Here is a 26,960-nt window from a genome sequence, read left to right as displayed (position 1 = left end):
AGTACGAATAAAACAAAATAGTCAGCGAAAGGGTAGATGTATGACTTCAGCACCACAAGAACTTTAGGCTTTGTCACTCTAATAAGGCAGGTAAGAGCCAAAATCGCCTACATCTTTAAGAACTTCTATAGCGAATTATACAGTAAAAATCCGGAGGTCGATGGTTCCAAAATAGAGAAATATTAAGCCAACTGTGAGCTCCCTTCTCTCTTGAAGGAAGACCAGATCAAATTCAATCGTCCCACATCCTCTGGTGACATCGACCAAGCCATTAAATCTCTCAAAACCGGGAAAGCACCGGGCCCTGACGGATTCAGTGTTACATTCTATAAGAACGTTTCCCCTGCCCTGCAGAAGCCTCTTAGAGATCTATATGAACTTTTCCTCTGTCCTGCAGGAGCCTCTTAGAGATCTATATGAACATTTTACATTAAGTGGCCAAGTTCAAGTGGCCAAGTTCAAGGCCCCCCTGCAGAGGCTATCATTGCAGTTCTCCCTAAGGATGGGAAAGACCCGACGTCCCCGAAGAACTACAGACCAATATCTTTGATCAACCTCGACTGTAAGATTTACGCCATGATACTGGCCAAGAGGATTCAAAAGGTCTTGCCCCAACTTGTACATCCGTCGCAGGTAGGGTTCCTCAAAAATAGATTATACAGCGATAATACACAAACACTTGCACACATATTGGAAAGAGCGAAGTTAACTACCTCCCCTACGGTGGCTGTGACCTTAGATGCTGAGAAGGCCTTTGACAAGGTTGACTGGTCTTACTTGGAAGCCACTCTACAGAAATTCAACCTAGGGACCGATTACATTCGTATGGTGATGGCCCTATACTCTAACCCATCAGCGAGAGTAAGAGCAGGCGGTTGTCTGTCAGCTTCATTCGAGCTGAAACAAGGCACGAGACAGGGCTGCCCCCTCTCTCCCTCCCTTTTTCTCTTAGCAATTGAACCCTTCCTTTATTCTCTTCGGAATAATGATTCAATCAAAGGTATTCGCTTTGATAATCTCACGGTCAAAATTTCGGCGTATGCGGACGACGTTTTGGTGGTTTTGGAGAACGCAGACCTAGCAATCCCGGCTCTGATGTCCTCTATTACAGACTTTGCAGAAGTATCAGGGTATAGGCTTAATAAGGATAAGACAGAGGTTAAACTACTTAATAATATAGGTGACAAGAGCGTCTTAGGTGGTTTGGGCTTATGCTGATAACCGAAGAGTTTTAAATACCTGGGTGTAGAGTTTGAGAAAGATTTAATTAGCACTCTCAGAATCAATGAGCTTTCCCTCCATAAAAAGATATCCTCTCTGTTGGATGGCTGCTCCCCAAAATTTCTATTGTGGTGGGGCAGAGTGGAAACTCTGAAAATGATGATCAGGCCCATTGTCAATTACTTGATAAGTATGCTCCCTATGTTACTTTCCGATGACTTCCTCACCAAGATTTATAAACTTTTTAATGCCTTTTTGTGGCAGGGAAAGAAGCCAAGAATCTCCTTGCGGAAAACTCCAACTACCAAAAGACAAAGGGGGGGTGGGTCTACCAAATTTTAGATGCTACCAGATGGCTTACCTATGTAAGCAAGGGGCGAACTGGTTCCAACCACATCAGGACTACACTCCTATATGGGTCCAAGTCGAGAAGTTTATCATTAACAACCTCCCGCTCTCCGCTGTTATGTCTATGGATATCACGGTGTTCCCTCACTCCAAGTATATCCTTCTTAACACTAAACGGGCTCTGCTTAATCTAGAGAGGGCGCTGCAAGGTCAAAACCAAATTCTCCAAATCCAATTTAACTTCGTTTTGGTTTAATCCGGCCTTTAAGGATGAAGGCAAGTATCTCTTCTGGGAAGAGTGGTCCAAAAAAGGCTGAACTTAGTGGAGGATATTTACGATGGAGCTTCTCCTCTAACTTTTGCCTCCCTACAGACACGGTTTGATCTCCAGCCACTTGATTTCTACAGGTTTCTACGTCTCAAAGCCCTTGTCTCTGCCAGAGCCATCTTGCCACATGCACCTACACTCTGCAGTAAACTATTACTGCTCCTATCTCTTGGTCATATGGTATCGAAAGTCTACAAAATCCTTTCACCCATGCCTCAGAAAGCTCATAAAAAATGTGAACTAGACTGGGAGAATTAAACTAACTCCGCTAACATTATGTTCGATTGGGATAGGATTCACCTCACACCCTTTTCCAACAAAATATCCCCAATACTCTCTCAGACTAAATTTATGCTGATCAATAGATCGTATTAGACCCCGGCCAAACTTTTTAAGCTTAAACTCCTTGATAGCCCTCTTTGCTGGAATTGCAAATCCCATACTGGTAACCTGGCCCACATTCTCTTTCATTATCCAATACTCCAAAAGTTCTGGGACAAGATCTTTAACTATATTCAACGGATATTCCACTATCGGCCGCCCAGAGATTTCGCATATGTTCTACTGGGGGCCATTGATCCGAGCATACCGGGTGAACACGATAGACACCTACTGGATCTCATGCTCACACTTGCGTGTAAAGTTATTTTGAACAAATGGAAGAGTGCAGCTGATGTCTATTTCAAAATGTGGCAGGAATGGCTGAATTCCTTGAGAGGTGCGGATAATGACGTCCTCCACTCTTCACCTTGGCGATTACCTCACGCCAAACTCTGGAGTTCAATTGACTCTAAGGAGACATGTTACGACCCGCCTTAAACTCGCCTTGGGTATATCCCCTGAATCACACCTCGTCTGTGTACATTATTGGCATTCTAGTTTGGCTCTGTATTCCGCTACTTTGCACCAAGTGTATTTAATCCATTATGCTGCTGCTGTTTAATTTTATTTAATGTAATTCTCCTTTTTCTTTCCTGTCTCTCCTTCTTTCTTTCTTTCTTCGTTTCTCTCTTTCTTTCCTTTTTTCACAGGAGTAACATTTAATACGTGGATAACCTGTTCATTGTATACCGTATGTTTGTTCTGCTTACCAGATCTTGTTATTCTATTTCCCCATGATATGTATTTCAGGTCAGGTTAGCCTCATGTAGATATCCTTTGTGTGGTGTAGAGTCAAAATATCGAGTTTTTAATTTCGACTAGACATAATATCGAGTAAAAAATATAGAATGGACATAATATCGACTAGACATAATATAGACTACCAAAATATCGACTAGAAAATTTTAATATCGAATAGAATGGACGTAATATCGAATCACAAATATAGAATGGACATAATATCGACTAGACATAATATAGACAACAAAAATATCTAATTTTGGGTAAGTTAATATGAATTTTTATTTTTTGTGTAATATAAATCTGTAGCGGGTTGGGGGTTTATAGGGGAATAGGGTGGGAAGTAATTTAATTATAATTAATTAAATATGTTATTTTATTTATTGTTATTTATTTAGAATTAATTGGTAATTAATGTTTACTTGAAAATTAATTAATTGTTAATTGATCATTAATTTTAATTAATTGTTTAATTCACAATTATGTGAATAATATTTTCTTTTCTTTAGCGGGTTGTGGGTTTATAGGGGAATAGGGTGGGAAGTAATTTAATTATAATTAATTAAATATGTTAATTAATTAATTGATTGGTATTTATTTTGAATAAATTGTCAATTAATGTTTAATTGGTATTAATAAATTGTTAATTGATAATTACATTTTATTATTTGATTAATTGATAATTATGTGAATAATATTATTTTATTTTTAGTAGCGGGTTGTGGGTTTATAGGAGAATAGGGTGGGAAGTAATTTAATATAATTAATTAAACATGATAATTAATTAATTGGTATTTATTTTAAATAAATTGTTAATGAATTTTTAATTGGTAATTAATTAATTATTAAGTGGTAATTAAAATTTATTAATTGTTTCAGTTATAATTATGTGATTTATATTAATTTATTTTCACTAGAGTGGGGATATTAAAATTTACCCCTATGCTATCCAACGCTTTCCCTACTGTTGCACTCTCTGGAGTGCGAATAGTAATTTTTACCCCTACGCTATCCAACGCTTTCCCTACTGTTGCACTCACTGGAGTGGGAATAGTAATTTTTACACTTACGCTATCCAACGCTTTCCCTACTGTTGCATTCGCTGGAGTGGGAATAGTAATTATTACCCCTACGGTATCCAACGCTTTCCCTACTGTTGCACTCTTTGGAGTGGGAATAGTAATTTTTACCCCTACGCTATTCAACGCTTTCCCTACTGTTGCACTCTTTGGAGTGGGAATAGTAATTTTTACCCATATGCTATCCAACGCTTTCCCTACTGTTGCACTCTCTGGAGTGGGAATAGTAATTTTTACCCCTACGCTATCCAACGCTTTCCCTACTGTTGCACTCTCTGGAGTAGAAATTGTAATTTTTACCCCTACGCTCTCCAACGCTTTCCCTACTGTTGCACTCGCTGGAGTGGGAATAGTAATTTTTACCCCTACGCTATCCAACGCTTTCCCTACTGTTGCACTCTTTGGAGTGGGAATAGTAATTTTTACCCCTACGCTATCCAACGCTTTCCCTACTGTTGCATTTGCTGGAGTGGGAATAGTAATTTTTACCCCTACGCTATCCAACACTTTCCCTACTGTTGCACTCTTTGGAGTGGGAATAGTAATTTTTACCCATATGCTATCCAACGCTTTCCCTACTGTTGCACTCGCTGGAGTGGGAATAGTAATTTTTACCCCTACGCTATCCAACGCTTTCCCTACTATTGCACTCGCTGGAGTGGGAATAGTAATTTTTACCCCTACGCTATCCAACGCTTTCCCTACTGTTGCACTCGCTGGAGTTGGTATAGTAATTTTTACCCCTACGCTATCCAATGCTTTCCCTACTGTTGCACTCTTTGGAGTGGGAATAGTAATTTTTAACCCTACGCTATCCTGCGGTAAAAATATTGTATATGTTTTGTAAATAATATGTATATATATATTTATGTATTTAAAATATATATATTTTTTTAGTTACATTAATTATTTATCAATTTTACATTTATTTAAGTATTTTAAATATGTTTAATTAATTTAATTTATTATTATATTACTTTTAATTTACTTTTAAGACATTTTAAAAAAATCGATATTTGATAGTCTATATTTTTTACACTCGATATTTTGGAGTCGATATTTTTGTACTTACCTGTTTGAAGATAGGAAGTCGATATTTTTGCAGTCGATATTTTTACTTCTATATTTTGCCCTCTCGATATTTTGTCTGTCGATGTTGTGTCAGTGATCCCCTTTGTGTAAATCTGCATATTACTCCATGTCTCTTTCTTGTTTACTTTATACTTTTTGCATTCTTTAATAAAAACGATTTAAAATAAAAATAAAATAATAATGAAAAAAAACTGCGTATGTGTACCACAACAAGCTCCCAAAATAAAGAGGTACACCATAGCAAAAGGACCAAACCTCAAAGTAAGATTCTGAATAGGCTAACAATGGTAACCACTGAACAGTCCTAGTGTAGCGATTTAAATAATCAAAAATTAAATACACTATGCTCAGCAGTTATATCTCTAGATCTATTTCTGAAAAGTAGCTTAGAATCCATGAATACCCTCTTAAAAGAAATAGAAACTAAATGTGCAACATGCTTGGACCAATTGAACACTCGTTTGAAAAGTGAGTCTATTGGGAACGCAGCAGCTTGTAGTAACCTAGTTGTAACCAATATAGCAAGACAATAAAATTACCCACACACTCATAGCCCACTGGACACAACATCTCACGACCAAATTGGTCTAGGTTTAAACGAAGGGAATAAATCCGTTAGACCCTTGCTTCCGCCTGATAATATCACACCAGTCCGCAAATACAGCCAAAGAGTTTTTAGATCTCCCACCGGCCACCACCTCATTTATGATAGTCTTTTTGAATGTCCCTCCTTTACAACACAAGACTTTTGAAATCTTAGACCTCTTTCAAGAATAAGGCATTAGACTGGTTAGGGGTAAGATCGGGTTTGACCAAACACTTGTTTGCAGAAGTAAAGATAAAGATGGTTAGTCAAATTAAATGGGTGGGCAGGACCCAGAAATCTCTCCTAGGAGACTGCGTAGTTCTGTCTTTTAAAACACCAAGACTGGTAGAGACTGTCCTAAATAGAACTCGGCCCACTCACGTCACTTCAAATATGATCTCCGCACTCCCATTGGGTAATTTTTATCAACCAGGCTCATTAGAGCCCTCTAATCGGTCCATGCCTCCAAGCATTTTCCCACCTGTTACCAATCGCCTTTATAATGTTCCAACCTTTAACAGATATCAGGAACTAGAAAATCTTGATTACATAGATTGACCACCAGTGGAGACACGAGAGGACAAATGAATTATATGATCCTGTAGCAGTGGGGCAGACCTTATTAACAACTGGTCCAAGTATTCAACCTGGCCTCGATGTTTTACATCATACCAGCAGGTATAATAAAGATGCAAAGTCAGTCACTAGTGCAGGGGATTCTTCCCATTCTTCAAATGAAGATATTGTTTTTTTTGTTCTGGAACACGGCTGGCCTCCGGAATAAAATGAATAACCTAGAGTGGTTAGACTTTGTTGAAGGCTTTAACTTTATCGTCTCCAGGAGACCTGGCTGGAGGAACCTGTTCATATGAACATTCCATGTCCCCGCCGTTTCAACCACTCATGGTAGATATAAAGGTAGTTTATGCATTTTTGTTTCTAATTACTTACCACCTGTGCTAACGAGTTAAAGAACTAATCAACCCCTACTACCAAGTGATTGTATGTGATGGTTCAGGTTCGGCCAGGTTAGCAGTGAGTAATTTGTATAACAACACCTGAAGCGGTGAACTCATAACACACTTGCATAAATGATATGATTACTTGGAAAAGCTGGATAATAGGTATAAGAAAAAGCTGTTGATTGTGGGGCACACTTACCAAGAAAGTATACGGCATGAACAACCTAGATGGCTCGGGTAAATCACATTTTAACCATAATTGTTATGGAAATAAATTAAATGAACTTATCTACACTTTAGATTTAGCATTCTCGAATTAAATTTCTTCCCCATACGCTCCATTTAGGTGTACTTTAAATGGGAGAAATATTCACAGTATTACTGATTATGTTTTAACATCAAATAATCTAAGCCCCCATGTTTTTAACTTCGAAACACACTCTATACCATTAAGTGATCATTACCCGCAATTTGTGCAAATCGCAAAGGCTCTATTAACCAGAAAACAGCATGGACTTGGCTTGACTCTTGGGGGTCGATTCCGATCCCGTAAAAAGCGCTCTGAATCGTCGTACGGAGCATTTTTTTCCATACGAATCGTACCCGTAACCGTCCCCGTACGAACGACGTAGTACGATCCACACCCAATGCAGCTATCCGTACGAATCGTACCAGGGACCGTACAAATAGAATTCCCGTACGAATCGCCCTCGGAACCCGCTGTACACGACGTTTGTACGGTTCGCGGCTGCTTTTTACGACCCGGCAAGTACGATCCGTGTTGGGTACGCTCCGTACGACCCTTTTTCTACGGGAGCTGGAAACTGCAGTAAAATCAGAGTTCGCCCCGAAACAGGTACGGAACGGAACCCTCCGGGTACGGCGTGTACACCCCATGATCCCAGGGGTACGGCGCGTACACCCCATGATCGCAGGGATACGCGCCGTACCCTTGCGATCATGGGGGGTACGTGCCGTACACCCAGCGTACATGGGGTACGTGCCGTACCCCATGTACGCTGGGTGTACGGCACGTACCCCCCATGATCGCAGGGGTACAGTGCGTACCCCTGCGATCATGAGGAGTACGCGCCGTACGGTGTGTATGTGATTGTGCGCTTTTCTGTACGAATCGCCCTTACCTGACGTGGACCGTACGACTCGCGTCCTGGTACCCCGGTCGGGATCGTAATCGTCGGGTCGTACGGCGTCCGTACGAGTCGTACGGAAACGGCTCCGGATGCGAGTCGTACGGACGGTGATTTTTAACGGATCGGAATCGACCCCTTGGTAGGGAATTAGAGTTAGCCACCCTCAATGGTTTTTCACTGCGGTGGCACCATATTACCCTGGGTGGGGGGGTTCCTGGGAAAACAAATTTACAATACAGGGGAAGTCTTTGGGCCCTGCCTGGATGACACCTTACAACCGATGGAAATCATAAATGCTTTTTTAACCATTAGTCAGGCTGTGAAGGAGAATTTGCAATCAACAACGAGGCTTAAAGAGACACTACATTAAAACCCTAGGTGCAGAGCTGAGGTTCAGCATTGCAGATTTGCTTATCGGCAGGCCCTAAAACAACGGAAAACCTGGTTAAGGGAAGATGCCTGGGCTGCGTTATGTGACACAAGCAGCAAGAATGACAATTACGCATTCTGGAAGATAGTAAATTCTTCCCATTGAGAGAGGATGCTGGACCTGGGATTGTGGTTGCAATACCTGAGGATGACTGGATTAAACATTTTCTGCCATCTATTCTGCACAGATCTCTAAATCTGACTCTATTGGGGCTCATAACATCAATGGTAATCTAGATCTTGAACAATCCTTCAGCATTACTCCATTTACCTCAGATGAAGTGACTGCTGCAATAACTTCTAGCAAAGGGGGTAAACCACCTGGCCCGATGCCATCCTGGTGTACAAAGCTAATATTCTTTTGTGATGGCCTATCTGAATCGTTGTCTTAAGGGCATGTTGTTGTACTGCAGAATTTCTCCCAACATGGGCCGAATCTATAACAGTATCGATTCACCAAAAAGAGGATCGATATAATCCTGCCTGCTACAGGCCAGATTCGTTACTCGACTCATTAGTTAGAGTAGTGGGAAGAATAATCTTGAATAGACTTCAAGAGTGGGTCGAATCTAGGGGTGTTTTGGCTGACGTCCAATACGGGTTTCGCACTGGGGTAGGGACTATTGAACAGAGCCTTAAATTGAGTATGCTAGTAGGAAATTACACTAAGATCAAAGACGGAGACCTGTATCCAGGATTCGTAGATTTGTGCTCCACCTTTGACTGTGTTAACCACTCTAAGCTATGGGCAATTATTGTCAAGTACCCTACAAGGCTTACCTGTTGCTTGCAAAGTATTCTATCAGAGACACCATGAGCTATCGCCCCCCCGTACCCACCTTACCCCTGTTACGGAGTGTACACCAACCGGGATGGAGATGGGACCAGGGAAGGAAGTCAAAGATGATGGGTATAATGTTCAGAAGACCAGAAGAGAACCACCCTTGGTTTGGAGAAGATAGGAGACCCTGTTAAATCCGGCACAGGCAACACCCTATCTAGGTTTACCTCCTACGCACATATGGGTTCGCGCTTACCTTGTGGTTGGTAGAACCTTGCGTGAAGATGTCATCAGTAGTAACAGTAAGAAAAAAGCAGCGCTCCTGTGCAATGTTCAGGGACAACGCAAACAGCTCCACAAGTTTGGTGGCACTAGCTCCAGGGAAACGTAGGCAAAGCAAATGGCAAGTGCACCAGCGCGGTGAATAGGATTCACTGTCAAGCGCTAAGGTGTAGTCAGGTAAGTATAGTCTAAATCCCCAGCATAGAAAGCAAGAAAATAAACATGCGCTCCTGCGCGATATAAACAAACAAAACAAGCGCTCCTGCGTGGTGAGTGAATACCAAATCAAGACACAAAAGTGTGTTGTCTAGATATAACAAACAAAACAAAAGCGCTCAAGCGCAGCATTTCAGCAATGCAAATAAGCGCTCCAGCGCGGCGTTTCAAGAATGCAGATAAGCGCTCCAGCGCGCGTTACAGGAATGCAAACAAGCGCTCCAACGCGGCCTCTGGAAATACCTGCAATGAGGTCCAGTGGGGAAGCAGGCAGGAACAGCAAAGTGTTGGCGTCAATCTGAAGCGCTGAACCAGCGGGAACCGCTGTGGTTTATGCGGTTTCCCCCGAAGAGCTGAGGACACATTGGCGGTTTCCGGTCGCAAGCTAGACCGTAACCCGCCTGCCAACCAGAAAAGAAGCAACTTGATCCCACTTGTGCGTAAGAGGTAACAAGCTGCGGACTGTTGGGAGGTCAGACCCAGGGAACCATTACAGTACCCCCTCCCATGACAGAAACCCCCCCCCAACCACACAGTTCAGACAGGGGTGGCAGGGCAAGGGTTCAGTGGGTGACTGGTGTGAAAGGCGCGGACTAGCTGGGGAGCGTGACGAACGTGGGATAGGGGTTCCCATGACCGCTCCTACAGGCTGTACCCTTTCCAGTCAACCCAGTAATAAAGCCGCCCCCGGGTACGACGTGAACCCAGTATAGCCCTGACCTCGTATTCAAGGTGATCGTCTCTAAGAATCGGGGAAGGAGGAGTAGAGACAGTGCACTCAGGGTGAACAGCACGCAGCAGGGAAACATGGAAGACTGGGAGTACTTTCATTTGGGGTGGTAATGTGAGTTTCATGGCAACAGGGTTAACCACCTTCTCAATGACGTAGGGTCCCACAAAGCGAGGCAGTAGCTTCTTAGGGCCGTGCACGTTGAGGTTACAGATGGAGAGCCATACTCTGTCCCCTTTCTTGTACTCTGGTTCTGTCCTCCGGTGGTTGTCGGCGAATTTCTTGTAGGTTTCTTTGGCTCTGGCCAGCTCGAACTGGGCTTGTTGCCAGAGGTCGCAAAGCTTGGCATCATAAGCCCGAACCGTGGGCAGCGGACAGTGCTAATGTTCATCCCATGCTGTAGTACGAGGATGTTTTCCCTGGAGGCAATAGAAGGGAGACATGCCGATGGCGGAATGCCTGTTGTTGTTGTATGCATATTCCACCATCCACAGCACTTCGGCCCATCCCCTGTCCACCACTTGTAGCAAGCAGCGGAGATACTGTTCCATGGTGTGATTTATTTTTTCCGCTTGGCTGTCTGTCTGGGGATCATATGCAGACAATAAGCGTACGTCCATGTCCATGATCTTGCATACTTTGCTCCAGAAACGGGACACGAACTGTGAACCCCGGTCTGTTATCACTACAGACGGAATACTGTGTATCCGGATTACGCTTTGTAGGAACACTACAGCCAGTTCAGCTGCCGAAGGTAGTTTTTTCAGAGGTACAAAATGAGCTAACTTGGAGAGGTGGTCAACGATGGTAAGTATTGTGGTAAAACCTGATTCCGTGGCCGGTAACTCCACCACAAAATCCATGGAGATCGTGTGCCATGGATAAGGAGGAACAGGGATGGGATGCAACCGCCCCGTTGATGGCACTGACATGTTCTTTCCTTGGGCGCACACTGCACAACTAGCTATATAGGCCCTGGTGTCTGCTTCCAATGTGGGCCACCAGAAGTGCCTTTGTAGTAGTTCAGTGGTCTTGTGGCATCCCGGATGGTTGGACAGGATGTGATCATGACACATGTACAATGCTTGTTGTTGGTGAGTCACCAACGACAGGTAGTACTTGTCGTTCTTGTACAGGAACCCGTTCCGTGTGGTTATACCATTTAGTTTCTCCACTACTGCAGCCGGACCGGTCTGGTCTATGTCCTTCTGTAGCTGGGTAAGGAACTCACAAGACAGAACCACCCCCTGGAAATGGTGCTCAGGAATAATGGAACCGGGTCTGGGGTGGATATGGTTTCGTTGGTTTCCTTCAGACGAGACAGCGCATCGGCCTTAGCGTTCGCCTTACCAGGTCGGTATGTAATGCTAAAGTTTTATTCGTTGAAGAATAGAGTCCAGTGCAGTTGTCTTGATGTAAGGGCACGGGCTGAGCGAAGGAATTGTAGGTTCCTGTGATCCGTGTAGATGAATACGGGATGTTTGGCGTCCTTCAGATAATGACGGCATCCCTCGAACGCTGTTTTTGTGGCCAGGAGCTCTCAGTCTGATATGGTGTAGTTGCGTTCAGTGGGTTGTAGTTTCCTTGAATAGAACGCCACGGGATGAGGGAGACCCATTCCGGCATCTCTTTGCGACAACACACCTCCCAGGGCGTCTTGTGAGGCATCGGCTTCCATAACAAACGGAAGTTCTGGGTTGGGGTGTCTTAGGATGGAAGCTGTGGTGAACCTTCTTTTCAGCTCCCAAAAGGCATGTTTGGCCTCTGAGTCCCAACAAAAGAGGACACCCTTGCGCAGCAGCCGGGTGATAGGGGTAACGATCCTGGAAAAGCCTGTGATGAAGCGGCGGTAATGGTTGGAAAACCCCAAGAACCTCTGGACTCCTTTTACGGTGGTTGGAGATGGCCACTGTAGAATGGCTTCCAATTTTTTGTTATCCATCTGCACTTGGCAGGAGGGATGATATGTCCCAGGAACTCGACTGCAGTGGCGTGGAACACGCTTTTCTCCATTTTCACGTATAAGCGATGGCGTTCCAGTTGCTGGAGGATGGTACGTACGTGCTGAACATGTTCTGTGATAGTACACGAATATATCAGTATGTCGTCAATATACACTATACAAAAGACGTCAATATAGTTCCTGAGTACCTCATCGATGAAGTACTGGAACGCTGCGGACGCATTACAGAGTCTGAAGGGCATGACCTGATACTCAAAGAGGCCGAACTTTGACCCTCAAGGCGGTCTTCCATTCGTCACCCCTTCGGACTCGGACGAGGTGATATGCCCACCGCAGGTCCAACTTAGTGTATATGGAGGCATTTTTTACCTGGTCCAACAGGTTGGAAATCAAAGGCAGGGGATACCTATTCTTCACGGTGATGGCGTTCATCGCCCTGAAGTCAATGCAGGTCCTCAGATCTCCCTCCTTCTTCGCCACAAAAAAAAGAGGAGAGGATACCGGTGATCTGGAATGGCGTATGAATCCGTTACGTAGGTATTCATTCAAGTAGGAGCGTAGGTGTTCGTTCTCTTTTTCAGTGAGGGAATACATCCGACTGCAAGGAAGCGTGGAACCAGGAATGAGGTCTATCCGGCAGTCAAACGAGCGGTGAGGGGGAAGGGTATTAGCACCCTTCTTGTCGAACACAGCCGCCAAGTCAAGGTATACTTCTGGGACGTTGTCCTGGGTCACCGCACCCATCTTATCAAGGGCAGAGAGTGGGCCTGTATGGTTCTATTACCGAAGTTCTCGGTCTGAGTGTAACAGGAATTGTGACAATGCTCTGAATCCAGGTCAATGGTCTTGGATGCCCAATTAATCCATGGGTTGTGATGAACTAGCCAGGGAAGGCCCAATATGACTCGAAACTGGGGTGCATCGATGACGTCAAAGCCGATGGTTTCTGTGTGGTTGTTTATAAATGTCATTGCCATGTCCTCTGTCTGATACCGGAGGTAAGATCCGTGCCATCTACTGCCTTGACTGTTTCAGGTTTTTCCTTGGGTATAATGGCCATACCCAGGTCCTTTGAATACTGGGTGTTAAAGAAATTGCCGGTGGCCCCGGAGTCGAGAAGAGCCGTCACCTGCCATACCCGGCCTGATCGGGTTTGCAGTATTACGTCAACACCCAGATGACAGTTGCCTCCTAAGAAGGCAGGGGTCGCTGTCTTGCAGGACGACGAACCCAGTAGCCGGACCCCACTGACTACTGGGTTTCTCAGTTTCCCGGCTTCTCTCCTTTGGACACAGGCAGTGCGAAGGGTCTCCTTCCCCTTGCTCGTGTGGGCTTTACCGGGCATTCCCTGATGAAGTGACCGTTTTTGCCACAGTATAAACACAGGTTCTGTTTCCTTCGCTTCTCTCTTTCCTCGCTGGTGAGTGGTCCCCGTAGGCTACCTCCATAGGTTCGGGTACATCACTGGCCGGAGCTGGTTCGTCCTTTGCTCTATCCCTAAGGGACAACAACCGATTATCACCCCCTTTGGTCTTTTCAGTCTTTTGCTCCTGTAGTTCAACTTATCCACCAGATCGATGAATGGCCCTATTTCCTCTGGGGGGTCAGGCATCTGCGAGATTAGATCTTTCAGCTCATCCCGTAAACCCCTATAAAAGATGGATACTTTCTTGGATTCGGGCCAACGGGCGTCAATGACGAGTCTGCTGAACGTCGTGATGTAGTGGAGCAGGTCGGTGTTACCTTGTTTTAGATTGAGCAGTTCATTATCTGCGGCTTGTACAAAGGTGTGGCGGGCGAACATCCGTTGCATTGTCTCTTTGAACACGGGTAGGTTATATAGCATGGGGTCATCATTTTCCACCAAGGATATGGACCACTGAGCAGCATCGCCTCCCATATAGGAAAGAATGAAGGCGACTCTGGACTCGTCGTCGAAGAAGGCCGTTGCTCTGGCCATGAAGTGTAGGTGGCACTGGTGAAGAAAGACGCTATATTTGGTGCTGTTGCCATAAAAGCGTTTAGGCGGTGCTAGTTGCACTGGGTGGGGTGCTATCACCTGTATGGCATGATCCTGGTTGGAAGCAGAGGACGACCCCCCAAAGGTAAATAAGGGAGGCCGTAGTATCCCTTCCTGTCTTACCCTGGAAGAAGGAGAAGGACCCCAACGACCTGGTGCCCCAGCCGCCACCTGACCTTGTACAGTCGTAATGTCATGGCGTAGGCTGAGGTTTTCTGCCTGCATACTAGTAAGCATGGCTGCTATGTCCTGCAAGGAGATCTCGGGATCGCTCATGTCGTCCGGGTGAGATGAAACACTTGGGCTTCAGATTCTGTCAAGTACCCCACAAGGCTTACCTGTTGCTTGCAAAGTATTCTCACAGAAACGACATGAGCTATCGCCCCCCGTACCCACCTTACCCCTGTTACGGAGTGTACACCAACCGGGATGGAGATGGGACCGGCAAAGGAAGCCAAAGATGATGGGGACAGTGTTCAGAAGACCAGAAGAGAACCACCCTTGGTTTGGAGAAGAACCGTCAACTCCGGATGTAAGGAAGATAGGGAGACCCTGTTAAATTCAGCACAGGCAACACCCTATCTAGGTTTACCTCCTACGCACATATGGGTTCGCGCTTACCTTATGGAGGGTAGAACCTTGCGTGGAGATGTCATCAGTGGTAACAGTAAGAAAAAGGCAGCGCTCCTGCGCAATATTCAGGGACAACGCAAACAGCTCCACAAGGTTGGTGGCACTAGCTCCAGGGAAACTTAGGCAAAGTAAATGGCAAGCGCACCAGCGCGGTGAATAGGATTCAGTGTCAAGCGCTAAGGTGTAGTCAGGTAAGTATAGTCTAACTCCCCAACATAGAAAGCAAGAAAATAAGCATGCACTCCTGCGCAGTATAAACAAACAAAACAAGTGCTCCTGCGCGGTGAGTGAATACCAAATCAAGACACAAAAGTGTGGTGTCTAGATATAACAAACAAATCAAAAGCGCGCCAGCGCGGTGTTTCAGCAATGCAAATAAGCGCTCCAGCGCGGCGTTTCAAGAATGCAGATAAGCGCTCCAGCGCGGCGTTACAGGAATGCAAACAAGCGCTCCAGCGCGGCCTCGTGAAATACCTGCAATGAGGTCCAGCGGGGAAGCAGGCAGGAACAGCAAAGTGTTGGCGTCAATCTGAAGCGCTGAACCGTCAGGAACCGCTGTGGTTTATGCGGTTTCCCCAGAAGCGCTGAGGATACATTTGTGGTTTCCGGTCACAAGCTAAACCGTAACCCGCCTGCCAACCGGAAGAGAAGCAACTTGATCCGCATGCGCGCAAGAGGTAAACGCGCTGCGGACTGTTGGGCGGTCAGACCCCGTGCACCATGACAATTATGTTTTGATACAGGAGTGGACCCTACGATCATCTCATTTCAGAGGGATCTATACTCTGGCACGAAAGCCTGGATTAGATTTGGGAGTATCGGTGAATGTACTAAGCCATTCAGCATAGGAAGAGGGGTAAGGCAGGGCTGTGTCCTTGCACCCTTTCTATTCTCGCTCTATATAAATATTGTAGGCACTGCCCCGACCCTGCAACCGAAAGATCTTGCCCAGGTGGGATATCGTCCTGTGCCTGACCTTCTCTATGCTAACAATGCTGTCTTGATGGCACGCACCCCAATTTCCATGCAGTCAGTACTCAATGATTTTGTTAATTATATGCAGGACCGTAAACCAAACTAAGACATTTATAATGAAGTGCTGCAGGAAAACTGGCAACTGCCTTGTCATTAGAATCCTGGACTCCAGCATAGAATTTACCAACACTTTTTCGTACCTGGGCATTTTATTCGATAAAGATGGCACATGGAACCATGCCATCAAGGCCAGGTCACTGCTTTTTACAAGTGCCTGTATGGCTTAATGGAAATTCACCATAAGATTAGGTACAAATCCCCAGCAGAAGATGCTTACTATTTATAAGGCAAACTGTGTTAGTAAAGCAGTATATGGGGCCGGCATATGGGGATATGCAAATTGTTTGGCACTGCAACTAGTGGAAAATTAGTTTTTGAGGTATTTACTTACAACACCCAAAACTGCCCCAACTTTTGTGTGCCACGCTGAGCTGGGTGTACAGTTTCTCACTGATTTAATTAAGATCCAACCTATCCTGTTGTGGCACAAAGTATGGTCGCCTGAGTACACCGCCCTAAATCGGTCTGTTATAAGGGACTGTCTAAAATCAACCCTATACACACGAATCCCATGGTTGAGATATATAGAGTGCTTTTGTCAGGATTTGGGGCATCCAGACTATTTTGCTAACCCTGAATGCCTAGTTGAAATAAACAGGAAAGATCTAAAAGCTCACTGTTTAACATTTAGAGAATATTAGGATGTCTGCAGAATTGTTAAAGCCTACTGTTCTAAGACATCAGCTTATTTTAACCAGCTACGATATGTAAATATACCTGAGAACTATTTCCTATTCACAAACTGCATTTTCTAGTATGTTTAGTAGTACTATAATAGTATTACTAAAGTAGTATAAAATGCTACTCACAAACCTACAAGTGTAAATGTACACCTCCACCTCTCCTATTTTTTTTTTTTTTTTAAATATTTTTTATTGTAAAACAAAGAAATTTTTCAGGCACACACATGACACATAGTACAAATACCTTAATGCAAATAATAAATCATGTACCAAATCAAAGTTACTATCAAGAAAAAACACATATTAATACAAAAAAGGAAACCCAATCAGGATGAAATTAATACATCAGTCTACGTTTGCAATTAATCTTTCTTTCCAACGATGTATCGGTTCCCAAATTTTTCTCCCCCATCTTTTTTTCCTTTTGCCTTTTTTCTCGAATATACCCCTTTCAAGGTTAAACGTCCCCAGTAATAAGGCAATCCACTGTTGCAGGCCCGGGGGGAGGGGATTGAGCCAAACTCTAGCAATCATCAACCTGTAGACCGCCATAGCTACAAATAAAAATTCGCTATGGGCACCTTCACAATCCCTAACTCCTAACATAATTACAGTTGGTGTTAGGGTTATGTTAAAAGCAAGTGTGCGGGCCATAAAATCCTCAATGTCCATTAATAAAGATCTTAATTTGGGACAGAGCGCAAATATGTGGATGCTATCTGCAGCCATAGCGTTACATCGCCAACAGCTAATTCCTGAAGTTGCACCCCACTGTGCTATACGATCAGGCGTATGGTATAGTTGGTATAGCGTTTTAAAATGTTGCGATTGTAGTTGGGCAGAATAGAGAGTTGAGCAGCCTAACTCCAAGGATGACTGAAAGTCTTCCCCTGATGTCCCTAATTTCCCAGCCCATTTCATACCAAATCTATCCTTGTCATCCTTCTTTGAATCAGCCAGCTGGGCATAGAAAAATCGAATGGAACACATCCCGCTTTGCTCAATTGTCTCCATAAACTTACTTATGCCAAATCCACCTGGCCCACCTTTTTTCTTAAGAAAGAAACTCCTGATCTGGAGATACTTGAAAAAACTATATCTTGCAATACTAAATTTATCTAGCAAATCTGAAAATAGAAGAATATTTCCATCTGAATCTAGCATATCGCCAAGTTTCTTAATACCTTTTCTATCCCAGTCCGCCATCATAGCATCCGAAAAGACTTCAGGGGGTAGAGACTTATTTCTGTACATTCTGATATATCTATTAAATCTCCCTAGACCACAATTTTTGGCAACAGCAGACCATACATTATGAGCAGCGGCGACTGTCTTGAAGCGAGTTCGTTTAAAATAGGATGAATCAATACATTTTAAGAAAGCATTTGCTGTATCTTCGCCCAATGCGATTGCGTAAATCATAGTTGAGACAGCTTTAACCTTCGGGTTCCCTTCATTTGCGCCAATTAAGCCCTGGATATATTGCAAAACTGAAGCCCAATAGTAAAACCTAAAGTCAGGAACCCCCCAACCTCCCCTCTCCCTTGGTAAAGTCATGTACTTATATGCCCGTCTCGTCTTCCCATAGGACCAAATAAATTTATTTAAAATTGACTCTAGTTTACTAAACCAAATTGACTCAAACAATAACGGTATTGTACGAAAAAAATACAGAAATTTAGGAAGTATAATCATTTTAATGATGTTAGTGCGGCCCACTAACGACAATCTGAGGTTATTTATCCTTAGCAAGTCCGCGTTGACTTTTGTCAGTAAAGGCGAAATATTACGCTCAACTACTGTCCCTAAATCAGGTGAAATTTCAACACCTAAATATACTGCAGAGGAAATCACTCGAGGATCATTACATTGAGATGCTAAGTTTTTGATGATCTGTGTTTTAGCTCTGTTGAGTTTATAACCAGAAATGTTACCAAATTCTTGGGCCTCCTGTTCTATTACACCTATTGCCATTTCAGGATTAGAGGTAATTATCGCCACATCGTCTGCGTAAGCCAGCACTTTCACTGCTGACTCATTTACACACAATGGGGAGATGCTGGGATTGAGTTCGAGCCTACGTAAATATGGATCCATGTATAATGCAAATAAAAGAGGGGAACTAGGACAGCCTTGCCTTGTACCTCTTTTAATCTGCACCGGCGCTGATAACTCTCGGTTAATTTTAATTCTAGCCGTAGGATCTCTATAGAGAACCTGAATTGCTTTTATAAAATTATCCCCAAACCCAAAAATTCTCATTAACTCCCATAGATATTCCCAAGCGACCCTGTCGAAAGCTTTTTCAGCATCTAGAAATAGAGCCGCGACAGGGCCGCCTGTAACCTCCATAGCATCAAAACAGGTAATCACAGTCCTAATGTGTTCAGTGGTCCCTTTCCCCGGAATAAAACCATGTTGGACTGGGGTAACTAGCTTTTCTATTACAGCGGACATCCTTGTGGCCAAAATTTTTGAGTATAGCTTTACATCGGCATTCATTAATGCAATAGGTCTGTATGACCCAGGATTTGAAGCGGGCTTCCCTTTTTTCAAAATAACAATAACCTCTGTCTCCCCCCAAGAATTAGGGATTGACATACCTCTCTGGGCTTGCATAAGTATATCCAGAAGGTCTACACTAAAACCTGAAATAAACGTCTTGTAAAATTCAATTGGTATCAAATCTGGTCCTGCAGCCTTCGATGAAGGGAGATCTGCTAAAGCTAGCATCACTTCTTTTAATGTTATGTTGGCATCGAGTATAGTTTTTTCCTCTGACTTTAATTTTTTAAGTTGAATATTTCCTAAAAAGTTCCTAATATTCTCAACTTCTGGCTCTGTCTCCCTATCATATAGTTCCGAATAAAACTTCCAAAATTCTTTTCTTATTTCCTCAGAATCAGAGATTAAATTGCCTAAGCTGTCAACTATATTTTTAATGTCCCCTGCGTTGGCTTTCTGCCTAGCTCTGACAGCAAGAATATGACCAATCCGTTCACTAAACTCGCACGCCTGCTCCTTCTTTGTTAAATAGCTAGCTACTATCTTCTTAGTAATACAGTCCGCTATTTCTGCCTTTAAAATCATGATCTCCAACAATTGATGATCCAACGAGAGCCCACCCAAAATTAACCTACTTAGTTCGGACTCAGCATTCAGAAGGGAATTAACCTGTTGGTCAAACAACTCTCTTTCCTTTTTTCGTTTATAGGTTGAGAAGCTTATTGTCTCTCCTCTAACACCTGCTTTGAATGCATCCCAAATAAATCCGCTGCTTGTGCTACCCCTGTTGTTCAACCAAAACTCCTTGATCCATTTTTCCATGTGCTTACGGTAGCACTCATCTTGTAACAGAGCTCGCTCGAAAGTCCATTTGTATGTTTTCCTACCTACCCCAGATAAGTTCAGTAACAATAATAATGGATTGTGGTCTGACACTAACCGAGGGAGCTTTTTGATCTGTATCTTACCTAGCAGAGCATTAGATATTAAAAAGTAGTCCAATCTTACTGTTATATTATGGGGGGCAGAAAAATATGTATCCCCATCTAACTGTGGGTGCAGGTTGGCCCAGACGTCTGAGAGAGCATTATTCAAAGCCATATTCGCTATTGCTCTATGCACCCTTTTCTTCCTCCCTGTATAAGAATGACCTGATTGTAACTCAATGTTCGCCGGTCGACTGATGTTGAAATCCCCACAGCAAACAATCGGTTCTGGCCACGTTGGGAGTTCATCGTCGAGAAATTGAAAAATATCCGGGTCATCGCACGTTGAGCCATACACTGAAACCAAAGTGAACCTAACCCCTCTAAAACTCAATTCTATAATCACCCATCTACCCCAAATGTCTTCTTTGCTCCTATGTACAGTACAATCTGCACCCTTTCCCAGAATCGCCACCCCTCGAGTTTTAGAGGCTTGTTTCGTATAAGCTAAAACTTTAAATCCAGTTTGTTCCAGCAAAAACCCCTTACCGCCCTCCACGTGAGTTTCCTGTAAACAGATCAAATCAGGAGACACCTCTCCTATTTTTTATGTTGAGATTACGATGTCATTCAGAAAGGCTCCGGATGGTATTTGGCATTTCAGAACCAAATTCGGAACCCTTGTTCCAGAACGAATTGTATAGATTTCCCAATGACCGATTACGATGCCTGGAAACCGTACGGGCAGTCTGAATCGGTTGCCAAAGGCATTGGGACAGCCTGAGTCTTTTGGAGCTCTATGGACACAGTTTCTGGACGAGTGATTACGATGACCCATTCCGACACCCGTTCCGATTCGGGTTCTCCAAGATGAAACGGCTGCCGGAATCTGTCTTTGGGGGCCCGTTACGGGCCCCCCTTCACCCGGAGACATGCGAATGTAGCCTGTGGTGGTACCCAAGGCACCCCTCTTACCAACCATGCACAATGTGGCAGGCACCATGGGGTGCCCCCCCACAGGATGCAAGTTTATCTACAACCACCCTTTTTTTTCAATGTGAGTCTGTGTTCTCGTTCGGAACACAGGCTCCCATTGAAGTCAATGCGAGTCCGCCCGAACAATGTTGGGAAGCATCGTAATCCGTCGTCTGTACTCACAGGACCCGATTCGTTTGGAAACGAGTCCGGAACCGATTAGTTCGGGACAGTTTCCTAACAACATCGTAATCTGCCCTTAGTAAAGAACCGGAGGAGTTGCTGAAAAAGGGGCATACTTACTGCTAAATGGCAACTGTTTAGAAGGGAGTAAGGAGGACATGCACCCACCCACAAAGGAGTAATCCTATTACTATTCACAAAATGCACTTTTATAGTTACTACATCCATAAAGTGACCTACACAGCAGTAGCTGGAGTAAGTCCAACACCACATATGGCCAATGACTGGTACTGCAACACCCTCCCATTGAAAATAATGAAGGTATGGACTTAAAACAAAACCCCATAGGAAATAAAGTTAGATTACATTATTTAAAATAGTCAAAAAATAAATAAATGTAAATTAAATTTAACAAAAATCCCAAAATAAATCATATTTTTTACTTCATGATATGATCATTTAACAACCTCGTTTGAATAAATAAATAATGGACCTTTCATATTTTGTTAAAATATAATTAAGTAATGTTTTATTAATTCTATACCTCACTTTTAATATTTATTAATGCATAATAAAAGCATGTTATTACTTTGGGTAGGAATTTATATTTAATGTAAACTTTAGAAAAATATTTTGTACTTAATTTAAGATATTTAAATTAATGAAACATTTAATACAAAATGAAGCTACTAGTGCTGTAGCATTTTTTTCACTACATTTAAAATAAATATGTAAAATTAATTTATATTAAAATTTCACATAAAAATATTTTACTATCTTCTTTTAGTTAATTTCTTAATACATTTCCGTATACTTTACCATAGTGAGTCTTCACAGTCGGGGGAGGCTCTCCGTATGGTAAAGTATAGTGAAAATTCAAAATGTTTACTAAACGTTATAATAAATTAGGCAAAATATTTTAGTATTTTCTTACTTGAGTAATCATTTTTACTTTTACCTATATTTTACCATGGGGAGACCCCACACTCGGGGTGGAGATCTCTCTACAGTAAAGTATACGGAAAATTAAAAAAGTATATTCAACTTTATGTAAATTAGTGAAAAGTATTTTAATGTTAAACATATAACGTACATTAAGTTAATATATTTCTTTCAAGTGGAGAACTAAGTTTTTTAGGCTGTTGCAGTACCAATGTTTGGCCATGTTTGGTGTTGGACACACTACTGTTTCTATTTTGGCAGCAGTAACGTGCACTTATAAATTAAGCTCCACCATCTTTTTCATTGGGTGGAGATGTATACATCTACGTTTGGAGCTACTTTACATTCAGATTTTCAGGATAGCCACAAGAAGTAAAGTTACATATAGGTATATGAGTGAATCACACATGTAAATTACTGACAAGTGTAAGATACTTTTGTAACTAGCTCTCTTAGTTACTACCGGTAACTTTACGGTTGTAAATACATTTGTAGGAGGCTCCACACCTCATGTAAGGGGTTACAGATTCACAGCTCTACTACTAGGTACAGGTCTCTACCCAGAATTGGTGACTACCATTGAAGCGGAGATCTGTTCCTCTGTGAAAGCTGAAATCTACATGTGTGTAGAACCTCAGTGCAGAGCTTCAGTATTTTACATTTGCTAGCTGTAGAGCTTGAATATGAGCCAGTGTGACATTTGGAGACACCTTCACTCACTTTATAAATAAACTGACAGAAAGTTTCACCAGTTTACAGTGCTCTGCAGAGCTGCTAATTAACCTAAAGGCATCTTTGTTGTGAGAAAATGTGACCTTAAAATCAATTCTGATACCTAGTTTATCTTGAACAAAGAGATCAAAATATATGTGCCCGAAGAAGTCAAACTTCTCACTTTTGGCTGTGTGCCTAGCTCTCTTTATAAAGCTTTGATTGTCACCTTCAAGGTCTGTATCTTCAAAGTAGGAAAATTTGCCCTTGCAGAAGAGCCTCATTGAAAATTCAGTATCCAGGGAGTTGTTGCTGTAGGTTGAAATACTTTCTAAATAAGCTGTATCAGCTTTCATGTTATTGCTTTGTGTAATGAAGCAGTCACCTAACATGAGCTTTGCTTAGTTAAAAATAGAAGCAGTTGGGGGCAAGGATGGGACATGACTCTGCTGTGAACAGAAAACATTCCTGTGCACTCTGTTCTGCACTGGGGAAATAGAATGCGCCCTCCCTTCTGCAGTGCACACCTGTACCCCAGGAGACTCTCTCTGAGTGGGGAGCCCAATGAGAACATGCATTGGCAAAGCCAATAGGTCTAGCCTATGCAAGAGCTATTTTGGTTTTGCTAATGTGTTTTAGCCATAAATTAGCTTGGCTGCTGTCCAGCATGGCTAAAAGTTAGTACTGTAGAAGAGTGTGGCGTAGAGTGGAGTGGAGTACAGTGTTGTAGAGTCAAGTGGCATATACTGGTGTGGCATTGAGTAGAGTGACTTGTGTAGGGTGCATTGGTGTAGAGTGTTGCATAACATGGTGGTGTAGAGTGCAGTGGTTTTGAGTGCAGTGTCATTAAATTAAGTGGCGTACAATGCAGCATCGTAGAATGCTGTGTCATAGATTAGAGCGGTAATAGTAGAGTGCCCTGGTGCAGAATGTAGTGGCGCAGAGTGCAGTGGTGCACAGTAGAGTGAGTGGCGTAGAGTGCAGTGACATACTGTGCAGTGGCATAGAGTAAAGTGGAGTGGATTAGAGTTGAGTGATGCAGAGGAGAGTTGAGTGGCATACAGTGCAGTGGCATAGAGTGGTGCAGAGTACAGTAGCAGTGTGTGGTGCAGAGTAGACTATAGTGCTGTAGAGTTAAGTGGCATAGAGTGCAGAGGGGTAGAGTGGAGTGGCATTGAGTGGAGTAGTGCTGAGTAGTGTTGCGTAGAGTTCAGTGGCAGAGAGTGCAGTGTTGCAGAGTAGAGTGTCAGGAGTGCAGTGGTGAAGAGTGGAGTAGAGTGGCAAAGAGAGAAGTGGCCAAGACCACAGTGATGCAGAGTAGAGAACAGAGGCATAGAGTGTAGTGGCATAGAGTGCAGTGGGATAGAGTGCCGTTGTCTAGAGTGCATTGGTGTAGAGTGCAGTAGTAAAGAGTAGAGTGGCGTAGAGTTCAGTGGCATACAGTGGAGTGGCGCAGAGTGGACTAGAGTGGTGTAGAGCAGATTGTTTCTGAGTAGGATGAAGTTGCTTAGAGTGGAGTGGTGCAGGGTAGAGTGTGTATTGTCCTCCTCAGCCTGGGTACCCACAAATGACTACACCACACACAGAGCTTAACGTTACCCATCTTTATTTGTCTGCATGTAACTGCGAACCCAACATTCTAAAACAAGCTTTGATTGCATTCTGCTCTGACACCTACGTCACACCTCTACGGAGTCCATTAGGAGCCAAAAGGGTTCCATCATAAAACTTGGAACACACTACAATCCCCCCTCTATTAAATACAAAAAAATCATTTTTTTTACAAAGTGGTATATATATGTATGTATGTACAGTTACATCTCTTCTATCAGCCTTTTTGGCACTATAATCATTTAAACTGATCTGGTTGCTGGGAGCTGTCATCTTCAGTGTCAGAGATTTCAGAAGATGGTGAAGAGGTAACAGCAGTCACTGAGTTTTCAGGTTCAATCTAACCTTTACCACGTCGATCAGAAGACCGATGAATTAAACGCCGAACGTAAGAAGAGTCTCTTGTAACAGATTTACCATGTGCCCCTTGGTGGACACTGTGTGGATAGCTTCAGCATCATATGGGGCATCAGATTTCCTCCTTCACATTTGTCTCATAAACTTGATGTTCTTTGATGGTGCATCTTGTCAGCATATGCTTTCATTTTCTGCTTGTTAACTAAGTCCTTTGTATGAGCTCTTTTCATTTCCTTCTCTTTTGTTGGTCCATTGAGGTAACTTGGTTGTCATTGCTCTCCCGACCATCAAAGGCGCAGGACTTTCGTCTATGGTTGAGTGAGGTGTTGAACGATAGGCTCGTAAGGGAGAATTCAATACAGTGTTTAAACTGAGCCTCTCAAGAGTTGCACATTGCACTGCTTTTTTTAGTGTACTCATAAAACGCTCAACTAGGCCATAAAGGTGTACTTGTGGGTGAGAGATCTTCTATTAATGGAAAAAGTGAGTACTCATCCACAGTTACCATGAGGTGATGTCCAATATTAGGTGGACCAAAGAAATCAATGCGAATTCCCTCCCATGCATGCTTAGGGAGTTATGACAGGTTAAGAATATGTTCAGTAATATTTGTAGAAATGCAATGGATAGATGATAGGCCTTGAGTTCCTTTTCAACCCTTTCATCTACATATGGAAACCAAACTTGGTCTCGGAGAGCTCTTTTGATGGCAACAATACCATGATGTCCTTCATGATCTACTTCAATTATTTTCTGTAGCAGCCTTCCTGGAATTAGGTTTCTCAACCCTCGCAGTATAAATCTTTCTTGAGTTATGTGCAGTTCATCTTTAATGTATTTTGTATTTGTGCTATTTCCCATTACTGGCGAGCGGGTGAGTGTGTCGGTTTGTCGAAATGTGCTCCTTTCAGTTAAAGGTCCTTCCTCAATATGCTCTTTTCAGTTGAAGGCCCTTCCTCATCCGGGGGTTTATCTCTTGGCTTAGAGTTTAAGAACAGGAACTATCTCTCAGAACAGGAACTATCTTGCTGGTTCTGGGAATTGGCTGAACCACAGGAAGGTGTGGTCAATGAACGGGGGGTGCCAGGGGCAGGGTGTCTTGCTTGTGGGTCTGAAGACAAAATGGATGACACACACAAAATGGGTGCTTTCTGAATACAATGGCTACCAGGCAGAAGAAGGGAAGGGGAACAAAGCTCAATTTTATTTCCTCAGGTTCCATGACTGATGCGTTATTATATAATTCAACTTCAGCATGTCACTACTATGTTTTGTTGCAGCAATGATATGAGCTAACCATATAGCAGCTGGCATATTTGATTTTACAACAAAATTAATGTAGGCATCAGCCGTCTTAAATGGAGTGCCCTGACCTTGCATAGGCACTCTCGAAAAGACGTAAACAGGGTTTTGATCCTTCCCTGGATGATGCACAATAATATAATTGTACTCTTGTAATCGTAGTCCCCACCGTTCAATGCAAAGAGGCATCTTGGCTTTTGGATTGCCAAAGATAGTCAGTAAAGCTTGATGATCAGTTACCAGCGTAAAATGCTCTCCGTACAGAAATACCTGGAAACTTTCTTTCTCGGGTTGTGAGTAAGCACGTTCTGTCTGGGATAAACTTGGACTGGCATATGCCACAATATGCCATCAAGCATTTGAGTGTCTGCTGTGCAAGGATAGCGCCTAACCCGACTAGGCTTGAGTCAACAACAACCTCTGTACGAAGCTTTGTATTTAAGTAGGCCATTTCAGCAGCAGTTTCAATAGCTTGCTTCATTTCCTTGAAACTTCTCTCACATTCTTGTGACCACTTGTATGAAGCATTTTTCTTTGTTAACTCTCATGGTGGAGCACTTATGGTAACAAAGTCTTATATGTATCTTGAACAGTTACTGGCCATGCAAAAGAATTAACTTATCATAGAAACATCTTGTAGGGGATCAGCATTTGACAGGGCTTGTACTTTTGAAGGATCAGGTGTCATACCGCCTTCTGAAAAGATATGGCCAAAGAAATTTAACTT

The sequence above is a fragment of the Lissotriton helveticus genome, chromosome 7 (assembly GCF_964261635.1).
Source record: "Lissotriton helveticus chromosome 7, aLisHel1.1, whole genome shotgun sequence".
NCBI lineage: Eukaryota > Metazoa > Chordata > Amphibia > Caudata > Salamandridae > Lissotriton > Lissotriton helveticus.
The sequence above is the reverse complement of the archived record's forward strand: the minus strand, read 5'-3'. Positions refer to the sequence as shown.